This window comes from Ambystoma mexicanum, unplaced genomic scaffold (genome assembly GCF_040938575.1).
Source record: "Ambystoma mexicanum isolate Mex_15411 unplaced genomic scaffold, UKY_AmexF1_1 Mex_scaf38, whole genome shotgun sequence".
Classification (NCBI taxonomy): domain Eukaryota; kingdom Metazoa; phylum Chordata; class Amphibia; order Caudata; family Ambystomatidae; genus Ambystoma; species Ambystoma mexicanum.
The window spans coordinates 1,596,466-1,617,786 of NW_027182453.1; the positions used below are offsets into that span (position 1 = coordinate 1,596,466).

General features: G+C 48.8%; 2 pseudogenes; one reads left to right on the forward strand and one right to left on the reverse strand.

Moving 5' to 3' along the window:
* LOC138559115 (zinc finger protein 585A-like) overlaps nt 1-21,321 on the reverse strand; it is a 540,244-nt pseudogene that overhangs the window by 389,664 nt on the left and 129,259 nt on the right.
* LOC138559111 (zinc finger protein 615-like) overlaps nt 1-21,321 on the forward strand; it is a 97,820-nt pseudogene that overhangs the window by 50,490 nt on the left and 26,009 nt on the right.

A 21,321-nucleotide genomic window follows, 5' to 3' on the forward strand; every position in this document is an offset into this window, starting at 1 on the left:
ATAAGACGTCGGAAGACTCCTGTGGAACATCCAATAAGTCTTCACAAGCCGTGAACATCAATTCTGGTGTTTCGAAGTTCTGTTTGAGTAACGTCTGGAACCCGGCAAAGTCCTGCAAAATCGGATTTGCACTTGTTACCAACGGGGTGGCCCATTCCAGCGCATTACCAGTCATGTTGGAAATCAAGAAACCGACCTGTGACTGGTCCATAGCAAAGGAACGAGGCCTGAAGGTAAAGTATACTATTCAAGCCTCCAAAAACTCCTTTACCTTCTTGGGGGCTCCATCAAACTTCCCCGAGGGAAGCGACATAGAAGGCAATTCTACAGGTGGAGGTTCACGTGCCATAACTAATTGCTTAAGTACAGCATTCTCTGCTTTCATTGTCTGTAATTCTTAATAGAGCACCACCGTATAAGAGGCCGTGGGAATTAGCTGTCTCTATCTAACCTTGATAATCATTGAATAGAGCGCCACCCTATAAGAGGCCGGGGGAAGGAGCGGTCTCTATCTAACCTTGATAATCAGTTAATAGAGCACCACCCTATAAGAAGCTGGGGAAATGAGCAGTCTCGAACTAACCTTTATAATCAGTGAATAGAGTGCCACCCTATAAGAGGCCGGTGTAATGAGCGCTTTCCATCTAACCTTCATAATCAGTTAATAGAGCACCACCCTATAGGAGGCCAGGGGACATATGACTGGGGGTTGGATTATACAATAGAAACCCCTTTAAATGGAATGAACAGACTCTATTTAACCTTGATAATCAGTTAATAGAGCACCACCCTATAAGAGGCCGGGGGAATGACCAGTCTCTATCTAACCTTGATATTCCGTTAATAGAGCGCCACCCTATAAGAGGCCAGGGGAATGAGCGGTCTCCATCTAACCTTGATAATCAGTTAATAAAGCACTACCCTATAAGAGGCCCGGAGACATATGACTGGGGGTTAGATTATACAATAGAAACCGCTTTAAATGGAATGAGTGGTCTCTATCTAACCTTGATAATCATTGAATAGAACACCACCCTATAAGAGGCCGGAGGAATGAGCGGGTTCCATCTAACCTTCATAATCAGTTAATAGAGCACCACCGTATAAGAGGCCTGGGACATATGACTGGGTTGGATTATACAATAGAAACCGCTTTAAATGGAATGGGTGGTCTCCATCTAATCTTGATAATCAGTTAATAGAGCACCACCTTATAAGAGGCCGGGGAAATAAGCGGTATCTATCTAACCTTGATAATAAGTTAATTGAGCACCACCCTATAAGAGGCTGGGGGAATGAGCAGTCTCCATCTAACCTTGATAATCAGTTAATAGAGCACCACCTTATAAGAGGCCAGGGGAATGAGCAGTCTCCATCTAACCTTGATAATCAGTTAATAGAGCACCACGTTATAAGAGGCCGGGGAAATAAGCGGTATCTATCTAACCTTGATAATAAGTTAATTGAGCGCCACCCTATAAGAGGCCGGAGGAATGAGCGGTTTCCATCTAACCTTGATAATCAGTTAATAGAGCACCACGTTATAAGAGGCCGGGGAAATAAGCGGTATCTATCTAACCATGATAATAAGTTAATTGAGCGCCACCCTATAAGAGGCCGGGGGAATGAGCAGTCTCCATCTAACCTTGATAATCAGTTAATAGAGCACCACGTTATAAGAGGCCGGGGAAATAAGCGGTATCTATCTAACCTTGATAATAAGTTAATTGAGCGCCACCCTATAAGAGGCCGGAGGAATGAGCGGTTTCCATCTAACCTTCATAATCAGTTTATAGAGCACCACCCTATAGGAGGCAGGGGACATATGACTGGGGGTTGGATTATACAATAGAAACCCCTTTAAATGGAATGAACAGACTCTATTTAACCTTGATAATCAGTTAATAGAGCACCACCCTATAAGAGGCCAGGGGAATGAGCCGTCTCTAACCGTGATAATCAGTTAATAGAGCACCACCCTATAAGAGGCCGGTGGAATGAGCGGTTTCCATCTAACCTTCATAATTAGTTATTAGAGCACCACCTTATAGGAGGCCGGGGGAATGACCAGTCTCTATCTAACCTTGATATTCAGTTAATAGAGCACCACCCTATAGGAGGCCAGGGGAATGAGCGGTCTCCATCTAACCTTGATAATCAGTTAATAGAGCACCACCATATAAGAGGCTGGGGGAATGACCAGTCTCTATCTAACCTTGATAATCAGTGAATAGAGTGCCACCCTATAAGAGGCCGGTGGAATGAGCGGTTTCCATCTAACCTTCATAATTAGTTAATAGAGCAACACCTTATAGTAGGCCGGGGGAATGACCAGTCTCTATCTAACCTTGATATTCAGTTAATAGAGCACCACCCTATAAGAGGCCAGGGGAATGAGCGGTCTCCATCTAGCCTTCATAAACAGTTAATAGAGCACCACCCTATAGGAGGCCAGGGGACATATGACTGGGGGTTGGATTATACAATAGAAAGCCCTTTAAATGGAATGAACAGACTCTATTTAACCTTGATAATCAGTTAATAGAGCACCACCCTATAGGAGGCCAGGGGACATATGACTGGGGGTTGGATTATACAATAGAAAGCCCTTTAAATGGAATGAACAGACTCTATTTAACCTTGATATTCAGTTAATAGAGCACCACCCTATAGGAGGCCAGGGGAATGAGCGGTCTCCATCTAACCTTGATAATCAGTTAATAGAGCACCACCATATAAGAGGCTGGGGGAATGACCAGTCTCTATCTAACCTTGATAATCAGTGAATAGAGTGCCACCCTATAAGAGGCCGGTGGAATGAGCAGTTTCCATCTAACCTTCATAATTAGTTAATAGAGCACCACCTTATAGTAGGCCGGGGGAATGACCAGTCTCTATCTAATCTTGATATTCAGTTAATAGAGCACCACCCTATAAGAGGCCAGGGGAATGAGCGGTCTCCATCTAACCTTGATATTCAGTTAATAGAGCACCACCCTATAAGAGGCCCGGGGACATATGACTGGGGGTTGGATTATACAATAGAAGCCACTTTAAATGGAATGGGTGGTCTCCACCTAACCTTGATAATCAGTTAATAGAGCACCACCCTATAAGAGGTCAGGGGAATGAGTAGTCTCCATCTAACCTTGATAATCAGTTAATAGAGCACCACCCTATAAGAGGACGGGGGAATGAGCGGTCTCTAGCTAACCTTGATAATCAGTTAATAGAGCACCACCCTATAAGAGGCTCTGGGGCATATGACTGGGGTTGGATTATACAATGGAAACCGCTTTAAATGGAATGGGTGGTCTCTATATAACCTTGATGATCAGTTAATAGAGCACCACCCTATACATAAGAGGCCGGGGGACACATGACTGGGGGTTGGATTATACAACAGACCTCCATTTATTTGTGGTGAAGAGTGTATCCCCCAAAGGAGTAGCTTTTGCACACAAACACGTTTTTGACCCAGAGATACAGACCAGAAAATGGGCTCTAGGAGCAGAAATCAGATTGTTATGTATTTCAGACGGGGTCACGAGATGTACAAAGGTAAAGCTCCTAAAATAGAACATAGGCATTGGCTGAGAGACCATAGGAGTGATTTGGCTCAGAGAGACGCAGAACAAATGTTGGCTGCACTAACCACTAAAAATAGTGTAGAGTTTTGGTCTATTTAAAAAAATCTATAATAGCTACCAACAAATGGCACGGCAGGTTAATACCATTTCTGGGGAGGAATGGGTGATTTACTTTTCTGAGTTATTCTCTTTACCCTCGAAACTCAGCAGACAACTGGGGCTACAGAGCGGTGTGAAAGGATATTGACTTTCAATTTGGATGACATCATGAGGTTTATTGCTAAGTCAAGTAACTCTTGGGCCCGGATGGGCTTTCAAATTGGATGTTTAAGTCTTATCTGGTTGCCTGGGTCAAGTTCCTGGAGACTTTGTTTAATCGGGTCTTGGACACTAAATGTATCCCAAGATGCGGGAAGAAATTGGTGGTCATGCCGATTTTTAAGAAAGGCTATCGGGTAGTTCCCTAGAATTTCCGCTCCATAGCCCTTCTGGATGCTCCGGGAAAGATATTCTTGTATTGAGGCATTGGTTGGGATGGGTTAAGGAACCCAAATGTCTTGATTCCTTCCAATCAGGCTTTGTAGCAGGACTAGACACCTCGGTCAACTTGATGGCTCTGAGCCTGGTAAAATAAAAGTCATGTTAAAGGGTCAGCCAGTATATATGGCGTTAATTGATTGTAAACTAGCCTTTGAAAGAGAAAGATAGTACCCCCCTCGCCCTTTTCCTGCGTATACTTTGGGGATTCTCTCTCAGCGCTCATCACATGGATGTCTGGTCATTGAGCATGCGCAGTTTGTTCTTTTTCCTGAGTATACTTTGGTGATTCTCTCAGAGCTCAGCACGTGCCATTGATGTCTCAAAATTGCGGTGCCGTAATTAGCGCCTTCCCCATTCCCATAGAGCCCTATGGGGCAGAAATGGGAATGGGGAAGGGCAATGGCGGAAGGGGGATTTCCCGCCCCACCAACCTTGGAATGGGGCGGTAAATCCCCTTTCCGCCAAGGCGGTGCCGGTAATTTACCGGCATGGTCCAGGGTGCTAATAGCACCCTGAATCACCGCCTTCCGTGTAATGAGGCCCAATGTCCAGCTTGCATATGACTCCTACAGGTTTTGATTCAGAGAATAATGTTCTCAGAACAGTAAGCTCTTGTCTGAACATTTGCACAGCATTCTCTGAACATGTATAGATAACGTTAAATGAATGTGTGTGTGCAGTTTAATCTACATGTTTATTTGCAGCTTTAATATAAATGTATGTGTACCACTTTAAATACACATGTGTGCAGCTTTGAGCACAGCTTTCAATCTACTCCTATCAATTTGCCTACATCGCTAAAAAAAATTGTTTAGAGATGTAATATTGTCCAGTAAAATAACTATTTTACAACAATCATACCCGGTCACATTTCACATAGATCTGCTTGTGTAGTTCAACACAAGTGACTGCAGCAGTTTAACAATTTGCATGATTATCTATGAACAAAATTAATTCTCTGTGATAATTGTTGTTGCAGAAATATCTAATTTAAGACTCACACTGGCTGCTTTTGCATGATATCACATTATACATTAGTGTGTCATGACTTACACTGTGGACTTTGCGATACCACACCAACAGGAACAAAGGATTCTATTTAATTGTGCTTTATTTTACAAACACAGTCTACATTCCAGTGCAAAAAATACTGTCAGTTTTGAACTGTGCCTCTCAATGCGAAACAAAATGCATTGAGTGTTAGGGAAATTACATTTCACTTTATAATCAATATTAATGTGAGACACAGGGCATTTATGTTTAACGCTTCACCTGCATCTTTGTCAAATTAGGATTTCCCGTTGATTCCCTGCCCTTTTTATTCCTCGGATTTTACTATGGATAATATATTTCACAGTTCTTCTTACTTTTGAAATGCATCTTTTTATTTTGGGAAAATCAACAAGGGCCTAGTCAGTCTAGAATTACTCCATCAGCAAGCTTTCTTCTCAGCTGGCTGCCTGGAAACCAATTCCTAACCTAGGCTGGTTATCCCTCTATCAATGGCTTGTGTCTCCAGTCTGCATGGGGATCAGCCATCTAGACAGCTCAGTTCTGCTCCCCCCTGGCCACCTCTCTCCAGTTGTATCTAGAAAGTCTTGAATGTTCATCTCCCCATATTAGTTCATCATCCTTCTATTCTGCGTTCATGTTATTAAATATCTTTGTTTTGTCTCTTGAGCTTCTGACTGGGATGCGGCTAACACCAGCTCATGACTGCGAAGGAGGGGTAATCTCATTACTAAAGCAAAATTGCAATTAGGTTTATGCCACATAACTCTGGATGTGAACATGAAAGAGTAATCAAATCAGATTCTGTGGGACAGTGTGCGAAATTGCATGTGCTGCCTTTCCCTATGCGATACAGATTACCATCCATGTTTCTATTTATTTCCAGATGTTTCCATTACATAGTGTGATGAATATGATGATGTCACCCCTCCTTACCCTGAGATAGCCCCTCCTCCTATTGTCAGGGGATGGCAGACGCTACCTGGTCCTGGGGAGGCTATTTGAGGGAGGACCACATGGGGAGAGGGGACCCTCGGGGGATTACATGGCATCATCTAGTGAGAAATGGTATTCCCCCTTTCCCTTTTAGGGATATCCCTTCCATTCCCCATGCCTGTATTGCATACTGCCATAATACCCTTCGACAACTTGCCAAGTCTACTGACAGTACTCTTCAATATCAGATAACAAAAAGGGTGACAAAAGCTGAGATGAGTAAGAGGCCAGGAGCAATGATGAATGAGAACCAACACCAGACATCTAGCAGCTGGAAGAAACTGATTGGCCCGACATGGTTTAAAACCATGCTGGGAAAAGAAGAATGGAATTTGTCTTCATCCTCCTGGTGCAGATCGAATGACGCTGCAAGAACGGGAGATCCAACTGGCTAGGTGCTTCCAGGAAACCCAAGCTGTCATCTTGGCAAGTGAGGAGAGAAACCCGGGAGAGCGGCAACTGCCGGTGGTACAAAAGACAGGGCGGGAAAGCAGAACAAGAAGGCAGCTCGGTGAGGAACATGCTCAGTGAAGCTCTGCGGAGGTTGTGGCAAAGCAAGAGGAGGCAAGCCATGGTTCCTGACAGCCGAAGTGCCTGCCGGTTCAGAGAGAGCTGCAAGAGCTGGAAAAGGACCCGGTTCGGAGTCGGAACACAAAGAAACTGCAGGAAAAGGACCAGTGAGCCCAGGGAAAGGGTTGGGACACCAAAGCACAGTTGGGCAAGTTTGACTGGGGTCTGGGATCCACAGTACGAACTAAGGGAAGACCTAGAAGGGAACATCAGAGGGACATTGTGGATTAAGAAAGTCCTGGAAGGCGAGTATACAAGGACTCGTTTCAAGGCACTCAAAATTGTACATAAGTGCCACTATGGAAACGCCCAGTCTATCTTCAAACCTGCATAACAGCTCACACTCTCAAGAGAACTAACAGATCTAGCGAGGGCATCTGTATGACAGCTCCTAGAAGTAACCAGTCTAGAGGACTGGGAAGATCCTTCCCTGCTCTGGCTACCCGAGCATGGAACAACCTGCCTATAGATCTACGTGCAGATCCAGACCTTCTTAGCTTCAGAAAACACCTGAAAACCATTCTATTTGAATAACGAGATGTTTTCTGAACAAGACCCTCCTCTTTCCACTCTTCTTCCCTTACATTCTGTGCCCTGTGCCTGCAGGCTCCTGTGCTATACAAACAAACAAATACAAATACATTAGGCTCTGACCATGGAGTGCTTTATGTTTGTCCGCCCTCGTCATTCCGGGAGGGGTGGGGGGGCCACTTCAGCTCTGACATCTGTCTGGTCTGAATTGGTGCAGCACTAGTTCTTATAGCATTTGGGTTGCCCAGCTGTGTAGATGCTTTTATTTCTGTTAGGTTCACTACAACGGGTCATGGTCTGGGGGTCATAGGCTGAATGGAGGGGGAAACTAGACATGCTCCTGCATGCTGCACTCACTTTCTCTATTGGGGGAAACTAGACATGCTCCTGAATGCTGCGCTCACTTTCTCTGTTGGAGTCCAGCATAATTCACCGCTGGGTGGCCCGGGTTCGTTGGAGGGCCATATACAGATGGTTTCATTGTGCCAGCATGGAGCGCTGCAAATTTCACACAACTCGCCGCCGATGGGTCCGGGATCTGCAGAGGGCCATTATCAATTTACTGGCATTTCACCAACATGGAGCACTTCTTGTTATTTCACTGCCGATCGCGCCTGGGATCTTTCTTTCTTTGCTCTGACCCAGAGCACTGCATTTATTTTCTTCTCGTGTGCTCTCTTCCTATTAGAATCACCGCCAGAGGCCCAGGGACTCGCAGGGAGCAGCAGGGGCTTCTCCTTCCTTTACCGCAGCTCTGATGATTGAGCACTCTCATATTCACTGCAATCGGGCCCAGGATCTTTTATTCTGTGGCCTGCTGGCACAGCGAGGCGCCGGCTGGATACTCTCGGCAAGAATAGCAGCGGATGCCGTGCTGTGGCTCTCCTTAGTGAGGAAAGGTCAATCCTTTGATGCAGCGATCTCTGCCACGCTGTTACCTCCCCATTCGGGAGCTTTTCAACAGTTGATGCAGCAGCGGAGCCAGTGGGGGTGCGAGCCTCATTGTTGCGGCAGCAGGCCACTTCTTCACCGTAGCAGAGTCGCTGTGCTTTGGTTTTGAGGGGGCAGCAGTTCTGTCACCTGCTGCGGCAAGGGCCTCACACAGGGGGTGATGTGTGCTGCAGCTTTCCCCTCTATAACCATATGGTTACGGTGATGGAAGCCGATCTTCTTCCTTGCAGCGGGAGACTTGTATGGGAGGCGGATCATGTTGCACTGGTGGCTACAGAGTCTGCTCCTACTCACCCCTCGCGTTATTCCTCACTGGCACCAGACCGCCTGGCAGGGATGTCGCTCATAATCACTCTCTGGTGGGTTACTGATGTATATACTGTGGCGGCGTGCCGCGTCCCTCAATGTAGCAGCAGTGCACGCCGTGCCTCTCCCCCAGGGACGGGACACATCGCAGAGTTCTTCCACTCGTCACCATCGATGTGGGACATGACGTGCTCACAGGAGCTGGCTCCATCAGTGCAGAATCACTTCCTAATGAAGGAGTTAGCTTCCCGCTCGTGCACTGTGACCCCTGTTGCTAAGTTTCTTTAGTAGCAGGGATCACTGTCGCGCCACAGCCAGCAGTGAAGAGGAAGATTCAACAGTATGTAACAGGGAAGTTCACCCCTATATTAGTCATGTTCTATGAGTTAACTTCCCCATGGAGTACTGTTGAAGGCTCCCAGATAGATATGTTATCAAGGCTACGAAGACAAAAATACTTCTGCCTCATATATATAAATGATCAAAGCTGTACTCTGAAAAATTAATAGTTGTGAATGAGAAGTTTTTCATCTTCATTGAGGCTAACGGGGCGATGTGTAAATTCAGGGAGAAAACCCTTCAGAGGAATTCACGCTGTAAAAGTGATAGACGGCTGCATGCTCAAAAGAGCGCATCTAACCTTACAGCTAGTAGAATTGTGTTATATCTTGCTAGCAATCAGCACTACAGGGTTCCTCACTTCACTGCTGCTGCTAACTATATATGCCTGCTATATAATGCCTTATAAATCTAATACACATTTAAAAAAAAAATACTGCATGCATTTTCCATTGCACACAGCGCACTGGGACCACTGCTGTGTATTCTGGACACATAGGAGTTTTGTTTTTTGAGATGACATTGTAGTAAAGCAGATTCCAGGCTTCTTATGGTTACATGTGAGAGGTTTATTACAGGTCCTTAAGTTACAGTTACATAAGGATATAAGGACAAATAAACACTGGCACCCATCACCCAGGCAGGGGAGATCTAACTGCCTGAGTGTGGAACCTTCAGGCCAACATTCTCACATTCACACAACAACATTCCACATGACATCACCAGCTTACAGGAAACACAGACACACTATAGAACACATCTCCTTCTGTTATTAACACACACACACACGCGCGCACGCACGCACGCACATATCATACCACCACCACCCACGCTGCACACATTCACCATTAATGATGTCAGACACACGCTGGGTGCTCCAAGAACTAGTGAAGGGCATGGGACAGTTCCAACCTCCATGCAGGATGGCAAAAACAAGTGGCAGCCATATGTCTTCATCCTTGTACACAGCACGGTTGTACCTACCACCATCTAGCACTCCTCCCTGGGACCACCACAGCACATATAGCCAGACATCAAGGTACTTGAAATCCACAAATGCAAACACATATCACACCCTCACGACAACATTGAAAACAACGAGAAAAGTCACAGCGCACCTTTTTATGGAGAGATACAACTCACGTACTGCACTACCATCCAGAAACCATGCGGCACACTTAACTACACTCATACTCATATATTGGAGGCACTACCTCCCAGAGACCCTTGTGGCACACTCACCACACTCATACTAAATACCGGATGTGCTACCATCCGGACCTCTGTGGCACATACTACCACACTCATACTACATACTGGAGGCGCTACCATCCAGAACAATGTGACACTACCCCATTCCTTGCACCATGCGGCCTCGCACCCCCCAACCCCCTCGACCTGCTCCAATCCCGTTCCCCGTGGCATCCCCTCCCTCCGCCCGCTTCCCGGACCTCTCTACCTTGTGATTGCCCATTCTGGCTTGCTCCGTTCCTGGGCCTGCAGCTTCACCTGGGAGAACGCCATTACCAGCACAGCGACCCCAGGTGAGCTGCAGGGACCCACTACCCCATTCCTTGCACCATGCGGCCTCAGCCCCCCCCCCGAACCTCCTCGACTTGCTCCGATCCCCATTCCCAGTGGCTTCCCCTCCCTCCACCCACCTCCCGGACCTCCCTTCCCTGTGATTGGCCATTCGGGCCTTGCTGTGTGCCTGCAGCTTCACCTGGGAGAACGCCATTACCAGCATGGCGACCCAGGTAAGCTGCAGAGACCCACTACCTCATTCCTTGCACCATGCGGCCTCGGACCCCCCCTGACCCTCTCGACCTGATCCGATCCCGTTCCCCATGGCTTCCCCTTCCCCTCCCTCCGCCCGCCTCCTGGACCTCCCTCCCCTGTGATTGGCTGACTGTCTGGTCTTATTTGACCCAATGAAGGCAGCCCTCTGCCTGGCAGCCCTGCGGCTATGGGCCCTAAGGCAAAGGCAAAGAGAACCGTGTTTGACATCCAGTAAATCTTCGCAGGCAGTAAAGGACAGTTCTGGTCGTTCAAAAGTCTGTTTCAGCAAATTCTGAAACCCTGGAAAATCCTGCAAAATGGCGTTTCCACTAGTCACCAATGGTGTAGCCCAAGACAGGGCGTTTCCTGTCATATTTGAAATTAAGAAACCCACCCGGCTTGATCTGTAGCGAAGGTACGAGGCCTTAAAGTGAAATAAACCATGCAGGCTTCCAGAAACTCCTTCACCTTTTTGGGAGATCCATCGAATTTCCCAGAGGACAGTGCCATGGGTGGTAATTCCGGGGGGGCAGGTTCTCTAGCTGATACCATCTGTTTAAGCAGAGCATTCTCGGTCTTCACTCCTTGTAGCTCTTGAGACATTGCTTGAAAAGCCTTCCATAGTTCTTGAACCTGATCCTCAGCGGACATCTTTGAAGCGTTGGGGCGTTGCAATCTGTGATGAGTGGTGCAATTCAAACTCTTTTCCCCCACAAGCACACTCTCCTCACCTGAGCTGTCTGAGTTGACGGTTTCTTGTAGACGTCGTCGTGCAAGATAGTCTCTTTCCTTCTTGTGATGAATGTGCTTGTCACGGAGTGAAGCCACATTGACCGCTGGATAAACAGCTGTCTCGTGACTCCCTTTCCGGAACCAAGCCGGAATCAGGGAAAAACCCAAAAGGGAAAAAACCCTGCAAAGCAGTGTAGACTCTTCAATCCCAGAATAGTCTCTGAAGAGAGCAATGGAGCGAGGCGGATTGTTGAGTAGAAGAAGTCCAATCGTCGAGTCAGGAGAGACGGAGGCTCCTTGTGGCAGTTAGAATAAATGCAATGGTTCCAGAAAGAGGAAAAATAGGTGTGCAGCAAGCCAGCTCGGAGGAGCCAACAGGAAGAGAGAAATGGGAAGGATTCCCGGAATCAGAAGAGAGAGAGAAATTGAAAATAGGCACACCGGAGTACCTCCCGGAGTAGCGGAAGGAAATAGTGGCTTTCCGAGGAAGGAAACAGGAAATACAGGAAAAACAGGAAACCCTCTGGCAGATCCGGCAGAGGATCGGAGCGAGGAAACCCGGAAACAGGAAGTGTCCAAAGTGGGTTGCAACGCAGCGACTACCCAGAGGCGGGGAGTTTAAATACTTCCAGCGGCGCTGCGTCACGTAACTGGAACTGGGAGCAAGAACACAGAGAAAGGACTAAAATACTCTACCTCTGTGTCTCCAGCTCCAATGCGGATACAACTGCCAATTACAGCAATGGCCGTGACGGCGGATGACATTAGGATTTCCCTGGCCTCACAGACCAGGAAGATGGCTAAAGAACTAGATGGCCACAGGACAAGTGAAAAACCATGTGGCACGGCCATGTTTGGACACTAGCCACAGTTAGTAGCTAAACGCGGTAAGGCTAAAACGAAAAGTCCCCAAAAAGTGGGAAAAAGTCACTGCTGCCACCATTCCTTTTAGCACACCTACAGTAACTCAAAAATCCTCTGAGTGTTAGTTAGGGCAAAACCAAAAAGTGTACCCCATTGTACTGCAGTGTCAGCTGAATTGTACAAAAATTAACCACAAGTGATAAAAAAGTAACCAAAAGCAGTAACACTGTAACACGACTAAAAAGTTTGGGGGTTCCATAAAAATGTAAGGAAAGGTACAGTACAGAGAAATCTTTCCTAACAGTCTCCAACCATTTCTGTCTGCTAACCTCTCCCCAATCCCTCAATAATTAGATTGAGGATAGAGTGGTCACTATGCTCGCTCTTGGTGATTGTCAAACCTTATACAAGTAGCAGTACATTGTGACTAACAAAGACCTAGTGATGTGTCAGAGTTTTTCTGATGAACCATGTGTCACCAGGGCAGACTCTGCGCTCAGCCATTCATCATGGTAAATCTTTCAATCATACACATAAGCCCTCTAGCGTGGAGCCTTTCCCTGTTAAGGTACGTAGACCCAGTAGCCTTTAAGCCCTCTAGCCTGGAGCCTTTCCCTCTTAAGGTATGTAGACCCAGTGGCCTTTAAGCCCTCTAGATCGAGCCTTTCCCTGTTAAGGTACGTAGACCAGTGGTCTTTAATTTGAAGAATATGTTTTGTAGTGAGTCAAGAGTCTTTAAAGCCAACAGATGAGTATATTGTTCCAGTGAAGTGTGGGAGATTAGGCGTCCTTTCCCAATCTGATCACACTAGTGCAGTGGTCTCCAAACCTTTTCATACTTGCCCCCCCCCACCCCTGCTTTAAGTAAACATATTGTTTCTGGCCCCCCACCTACAAGTTGGTCCCCCCTCCCCTTTGGTGGAGCCTAAAGGATGTCCAGGGGGACCCATGCTCTTTACAATGTTAGCAAATGTTCTACTGCTTATATTTTCCATTAAAAGCAGTCACCTTAATCCTTAAAAAAAAGCATCTGGGGCCTTGGCTAGAACTACACCAATCCTGATAGGGCAAGGAAGAGGTAGGGTGACTACCTTCCTCCCCTTAATCCCTGTTATGGGTGTGTGCGCGGTATAATTACTATGAAAGCCTGTCCCCCTTATTCCAGTTAAGCTACGAACCACCACTAGGGTTCCTAAATTCACTGGGATCCCTTAATTCGGTTGCAGAGGGTCCAGGTGTCGTGGACGCAGTGGTCACTTTCAGTCCCTGGATTGGGTCCCGCTAAGTGGCAGTTCCTAGGACTGATTAACAGCGTTCACCCATGAATGGGAGGGGATTGTCAGACAAGTGGATGTTAAGCGCGGTCAGAGAATTACTTGAGCTGCCTGCACACAATCATTTCTCACATCTCCGCAACGAGGTCAAGGCACTGCCACAAAAAGGAGCAATAGAACCAGTACCAGCCATTGGGTAAGTAGTGGGTATTTTCTCACGATTTCCGTGTACCCAAAAAGATAAACCAAAAGGCCAGTGTTGGACCTAACCGCCAGTAAGAAAATGTGTAGAATCCCAGAAATTCAGGATGGTTACCCTCCAAGATATCCCTCTGCAAAAGAAGGGCGATGTCATGGCAACATGATGCAGACTTTTCCAGGCTACTGCCAACATCTGCAGCTCAATGTATCCAACCATCATTTTCAATTCAATGTGCTTCCTCTTGGGATATGTTAAGGGACTCCTGGCACTTCCCTGACTCGTCCAGGTAGACAAGTTTATATGTAACACAGAAGGGATCAGGGCGAACCCGAAATATAAATCTGTTTTAAATTTTAATTTACCATATTGGAAACCGTAAACGTGAAGTTTCAACCAACACATGTGGTACAATACAACCAAAGTTTAGTACAGGAAAATATATGCCATACATTATATGTGAAATCTCTCTACTGGCTCTCTGTGGCTGCTGCGAGGGTCAAGTTCAAGACCCTCTGCATCGTCCACATGGCTTTCTGGGGCCAGGAACCACACTACATCAAACGTTATCTTGCTAAACATCTTCCCTCTTGAGTCCTCCGCTCATCCACCTCCAACTCTCTGAGGGTCAGACGCTTCTCCAAGCAGAGAGTTGGTGATAGATCTCTGTCCTCGGCTGGGGCCTCCCTCTGGAACAGCCTCCCTGCCTCTCAAATTTGAGCAGGACCACCTAAGGTTCTGTAAGCAACTCAAGATCTTCCTTGTCACTTCCTCTCCTCCTCTCCCTTGCTGATGTCCCCGACTGCTGTGCATACTGGCTATCTGGCCACCCACTGATATTACGGGTCCAGGCTCCTGCATGATCAGTTGCCCCTGCACTGCCTCCGGACTACACAGCCACTTAAGGGACTGTATCTGCAACCCTGCAATCCCCTGACCCCCTGCACATATGAGCCATTTCCTGGCAGCACTTACTAGTTACTTGCACTCTCCTTTCCCCCAACCCCCGCTAGCAACTCTGTAACATAACCAGTGTATTTATAAAGCGCACCTTCACCCCCATCTTGGCGCTAATAGCAGTTGTTTGTTACCCAACTTAATGGTACTCCTATCGACCTCGGAAGGAAGAAGGGCTGAGGGAACCTGCCAGGATTCGAACTTGTGACCATGAGGTCAAACAAAGGCCCCTGTAGTGGATGCATTAGTCCACTGAGCCACAGACCTGGCTGTTCTGGTGACGTCGGTGCCCCATATTTCCCTATGTAGTTTCATCTAACTGTAAGTATAGCGGTAGCAAATCAGTAGCTCTGGATATTGTTTATTTGTAATGCGCCTATACACAAGTGTTTCGAGGTGCAACAAGGCTGGGGGGTGGGGTGGAAACAGGGGAGACGAAAAGTGATCTTACTAGGTCATGAGATCATGCAAGTGCAGTAACCAGAAGTGCAGGAACAGGGCAGTTGGGCCAGTGATGAGGACAGGGCCGGGTAAGAGAAGGGGAATAAAGCTAAGTGCAATGGAGAGGGAGGGAATTGCCATCCAGTCATGTGCAGGCGCGGGGGACCAGGGAGGGAGGGCGTGGTGGGTCAGGGGAGAACAAGTGCATGGGTGGACTGGACAAGGGGGAGGGGGGGCTAGTGCCCTGTAAGACTCTGAAGGAACCAGGGCAGAGGGGTACAATTGGCAGGGGGAGAGGGAAGGAAGAAGAGAAAAGGGAAGGTCTTGAGTCACTGTGGCAGGGGAGTAGGAGAGGTAGGGAAGAAGAAAAGGAGGATCTCGAGAAGCTTCCGGAACTTAAGGAGACCCAGCTCACGAGGCCATTCCAGCGTAAGCCTCCTGTGGAGGAGAGTTCTATCCCCTTACTCTCTGCTTGGAGAAACATCTGATCTAAAGAAAGTTGGAGCTCAGTGACCTAAGGGCTATAGCGGTTAGGTATTTCAGGACAGAGAGTTGGATGTAGTAGGGTCACAGGCCCCAGAAAGCCTTGTGGAACATGCAGAGGGTCTTGAATTTAATCCTTGCAGCAACCGGGAGCCAGTGAAAGTGCTTTGGTTGGCGCGAGAAAAAATGTATTATTCCTGACCCCTCAAGGCCATCCCTTTCCCGCCTCTCAGCACTGGCGACCATGACTAGTTAAGAGTGAGAGGCGTCCAAACGTGGGAAGGAGTGTCAAGGCACCAGCGAGGAAAACTGGCAAATTGGGCAAGTACCTTGCACATAATAGCAATACATGATAATGCTGAGTGCCTTCCATTTGAATTGACCGCCTGTTGTCTTTAACTTTCCATTTGATACCAATACCTGTAAAAAGAATTGTACTACCCAAAAGCAAAAGCTGTTGGCTTTTCTGCACTTCTCCCTATGCGGTTGGAACGCCAAGAATGTCACCCTGACCTTTTATAGCACACTCTGTCGCGTCTCGTGCAACTATCATCTTTGACTATTCAATAGTTGTACAACTGACCAAAACCTTAAAGGTGTAGCACCTCGTTAGCAAATTATGGATACCACTTTAATTATTGACTAGCTCTCTCCTCTAAGAAAAATAATTTATCTTTCTTTACCTATATTGAACAATCATTTTGTGAAAACCGACCATCATATTTCCCTTTATTACTAAAGGAGGGTGAACAGATGATTGCATGTTATCTGTACACCCCTTCTTAGTTGTGGGTATTATCTGGTGCTAGAAGCCAAATGTTTTGCCTTAGAATATCGATAAGAGGGAGATCAGATAGGAGTGAGGGACACACAGCTTGTCTGTGTTTGGCATTTTACTGACTCAATTGACTGCCTATTGCCAGGCCAATCTCTTTGGCCTTTCCCAATCACTACCTACCCTTCCCCACTCAAAACACACCCTTCTGAAACCTATTTGAGATAGCTCTGTCTAGCAGCAACATCAAACGTTATGCTGTGTATATAGGGCCTGCCTATTTTTGACTGAGAATGGCTCAATTGCACCTGTAAAGGAACATTTGGTGTAATAAAGATACCAACACTGAGTGTGCCTTCAGCTACTTGCTTTATAAGCAATACTTCTCTTCACATCTGTTCCTTGCATTGAAGTTTTGTTAAAAAAAGCACTGGCAAAGCCAAGACTTTTGGCTTGTGTATAGGATAGACATTTGGCACACACTGACATCATATGGCCAGGTACTTGCATCATTTTCCAGCTGTTATCATCTTATTACCAGGTACCAGTCTTATGGAAGGGCCTGGTAAATGCTGAGCCCCTGTCCATACAAAAGCCAAAACAAATGGTTTTGCCAATGCTTGTTTTTGTCCTGATGAAGGTCCCCTACTAGCCATAGCCATAAGACACTAAGCTCGAAGTGGACGGAAACACAGCATGTCAACAGACAACCGATTAGATATATGGCCCGCCTGCGGAAACATGAGGAGAGACCTTCGATAGCATTATGGTGGTCCAAATGTTGGGACATTGAGGTGGCGGAAAAGGTAACTGCGATCCGAAATAATTCCTTCACCAAAACCATGAATATCTGGGATCACTTCATGGACTATGCTACAAGATTCCCGGCTCTGACCAGAAGGCCACCACTTACCAGATGGCTACAAAGCAGCCCCCTCTACTGATCAGCCCATAACCTTCAATTAGAATCACCTAGGCCATAACTGCTGATATATCCACCAAGATCAACAAGCCGATTCATGGAATAAATGTGCGCCGAAAATCCCGGCGCAGAGGGGCCAATGCGTGCGCTGCGCCGAAAATCAGCGCAAAGCGCAGGGAAACCAGCGCACGTCGATTCATGGAAGTCCCTGCGCAAGAAAAGCAGAGGACGTGCGCGGAAAAAACGCGCGGCGCAGGCCGGCGCACAGGTCAACCAACGTCGTGCGCCACGGCCACTGCGCCATCACTCCGAGCGCAGCGCACAGCTCTAAAGTAGGCGGAACACAGGGCGGGACACTCGGAATGGGGAATAAAATGGGGCACAACACTCGGAATGGGGAAGAATGTGGGCGGCACGGGGAAAGTTCAGGAGGCAAGTGCGCGGAACGCCCACACGCTCGCATACAACACGTATTCATGGAATAGAATAGGGCAAAAAAGCGCACGCTCAAAGCAGCGCACAGGCACAAACAGGCACAAACACGACCGCCACAAGAAAGCAGGCGGTAGCGTGTCTGCGCCTGCAAGAAATGTGCGCTAAAAGGCGCGCCAACAAATAGCACCTATATACAGACATGACCAATGTACAATACTGTTGCCCTCCTGGACAAATGACGTACAAAGGGGTACCCACAAACACAGACACGCGCAGAGAGAAAAAATAAACGTGTGCGTGCATACCGGGGTGCGCGGTAAGTTCCACACGCGATATGGGCGGGTACGTGGATTGCAGGGGTGCGCGGGAAGTTCCACACGCGATATGGCAGGGAACGTGGATTCGAGGGGTGCGCGGGAAGTTGCACACGCGAAATGGCCGGGTACGTGGATTTCAGGGGCGCGCGGGAAGTCCCACACGCGATATGGCAGGGAACGTGGATTCGAGGGGTGCGCGGGAAGTTGCACACGCGAAATCGCCGGGTACGTGGATTTCAGGGGCGCGCGGGAAGTCCCACACGCGATATGGCAGGGAACGTGGATTCGAGGGGTGCGCGGGAAGTTGCACACGCGAAATGGCCGGGTACGTGGATTTCAGGGGCGCGCGGGAAGTCCCACACGCGATATGGCAGGGAACGTGGATTCGAGGGGTGCGCGGGAAGTTGCACACGCGAAATGGCCGGGTACGTGGATTGCAGGAGTGCGCGGGAAGTTGCACACGCGAAATGGCCGGGTACGTGGATTGCAGGAGTGCGCGGGAAGTTGCACACGCGAAATGGCCGGGTACGTGGATTGCAGGAGTGCGCGGGAAGTTGCACACGCGAAATGGCCGGGTACGTGGATTGCAGGAGTGCGCTGGAAGTTGCACACGCGAAATGGCCGGGTACGTGGATTGCAGCAGTGCGCGGGAAGTTGCACACGCGAAATGGCCGGGTACGTGGATTGCAGGAGTGCGCGGGAAGTTGCACACGCGAAATGGCCGGGTACGTGGATTGCAGGAGTGCGCTGGAAGTTGCACACGCGAAATGGCCGGGTACGTGGATTGCAGGAGTGCGCTGGAAGTTGCACACGCGAAATGGCCGGGTACGTGGATTGCAGGAGTGCGCTGGAAGTTGCACACGCGAAATGGCCGGGTACGTGGATTGCAGGAGTGCGCTGGAAGTTGCACACGCGAAATGGCCGGGTACGTGGATTGCAGGAGTGCGCGGGAAGTTGCACACGCGAAATGGCCGGGTACGTGGTTTTCAGGGGCGCGCGGGAAGTTCCACACGCGATATGGCCGGGTACGTGGATTTCTGGGGCGTGCGGGAAGTTCCACACGCGATATGGCAGGGAACGTGGATTCGAGGGGTGCGCGGGAAGTTGCACACGCGAAATCGCCGGGTACGTGGATTTCAGGGGCGCGCGGGAAGTTCCACACGCGAAATGGCTGGGTACGTGGATTGCAGGAGTGCGCGGGAAGTTGCACACGCGAAATGGCCGGGTACGTGGATTGCAGGAGTGCGCGGGAAGTTGCACACGCGAAATGGCCGGGTACGTGGATTGCAGGAGTGCGCGGGAAGTTGCACACGCGAAATGGCCGGGTACGTGGATTGCAGGAGTGCGCTGGAAGTTGCACACGCGAAATGGCCGGGTACGTGGATTGCAGCAGTGCGCGGGAAGTTGCACACGCGAAATGGCCGGGTACGTGGATTGCAGGAGTGCGCGGGAAGTTGCACACGCGAAATGGCCGGGTACGTGGATTGCAGGAGTGCGCTGGAAGTTGCACACGCGAAATGGCCGGGTACGTGGATTGCAGGAGTGCGCTGGAAGTTGCACACGCGAAATGGCCGGGTACGTGGATTGCAGGAGTGCGCTGGAAGTTGCACACGCGAAATGGCCGGGTACGTGGATTGCAGGAGTGCGCGGGAAGTTGCACACGCGAAATGGCCGGGTACGTGGTTTTCAGGGGCGCGCGGGAAGTTCCACACGCGATATGGCCGGGTACGTGGATTTCTGGGGCGCGCGGGAAGTTCCACACGCGATATGGCAGGGAACGTGGATTCGAGGGGTGCGCGGGAAGTTGCACACGCGAAATCGCCGGGTACGTGGATTTCAGGGGCGCGCGGGAAGTTCCACACGCGATATGGCAGGGAACGTGGATTCGAGGGGTGCGCGGGAAGTTGCACACGCGAAATCGCCGGGTACGTGGATTTCAGGGGCGCGCGGGAAGTCCCACACGCGATATGGCAGGGAACGTGGATTCGAGGGGTGCGCGGGAAGTTGCACACGCGATATGGCCGGGTACGTGGATTTCTGGGGCGCGCGGGAAGTCCCACATGCGATATGGCAGGGAACGTGGATTCGAGGGGTGCGCGGGAAGTTGCACACGCGAAATGGCCGGGTACGTGGATTGCAGGAGTGCGCGGGAAGTTGCACACGCGATATGGCCGGGTACGTGGATTTCTGGGGCGCGCGGGAAGTTCCACACGCGATATGGCAGGGAACGTGGATTTGAGGGGTGAGCGGGAAGTTGCACACGCGAAATGGCCGGGTACGTGGATTGCAGGAGTGCGCGGGAAGTTGCACACGCGATATGGCCGGGTACGTGGATTTCTGGGGCGCGCGGGAAGTTCCACACGCGATATGGCAGGGAACGTGGATTTGAGGGGTGAGCGGGAAGTTGCACACGCGATTTGGCTGTGTGCTCCCAGGCATTACCTGTACACCCTCCACGGCCCCTGCAGGCAGCACACACCACAGGGAACTACCCTGCACACCTGCTCATGTCTCCCACCACCCCCACCCCCAGCACTGTGGGCAACCTGCCAGCAGGCCCCCACCCATGGCCAACCCATGTCTCCCACCACCCCCACCCCCAGCACTGTGGGCAACCTGCCAGCAGGCCCCCACCCATGGCCAACCCATGTCTCCCACCACCCCCAACCCCCCATCCACCTGGGGCACCCTCCACCAGGCCCCCACCCATGTCCCCCTGGCCCCTGGTCCTGACGATACACAATAATGGCAGTAATGACCAGCATACCCAGCACAAACACCCAGGCAAGGATTGCATGCACCCACATAGTGAATGCAATCACATGACACAACCCCAAAGGCAAGTAAGCAAAAGAACACATGTCCGCCACACACACATACACAATGGGTGCAAGTCAATGTCAAAACCCATATCATGGCATGTAAGAAACCAAAGAAAAAATGACACAAGTGTAAGATAATATTAAAATGTATTAAAAAATAAAAATAAAGTAAACTCTGACAACTATCTGGTAAAGCAAATAAAAGGTCCATGTCCGGGAACAAAAATGAGAAACCAAAAAACAAAGGATAGAAAAATGAATAGATTTTGTCCAAAGTAAACACATGTAGAATGAAATGAAAGATAAACCATTACGACATGGTGTGACCAATATGAAAGTAAAAAAATTTATCTCACAAAAAATAACTATATTTACAGGATTGTTCAAGGGTCCATGAGCCCAACACCACAAATTAAACCTAATACTAACTATTTAAAAAAATATGTACAAAGAAGTGGCCATTGTCCAAGCGGTCCAAAAAAAAAAA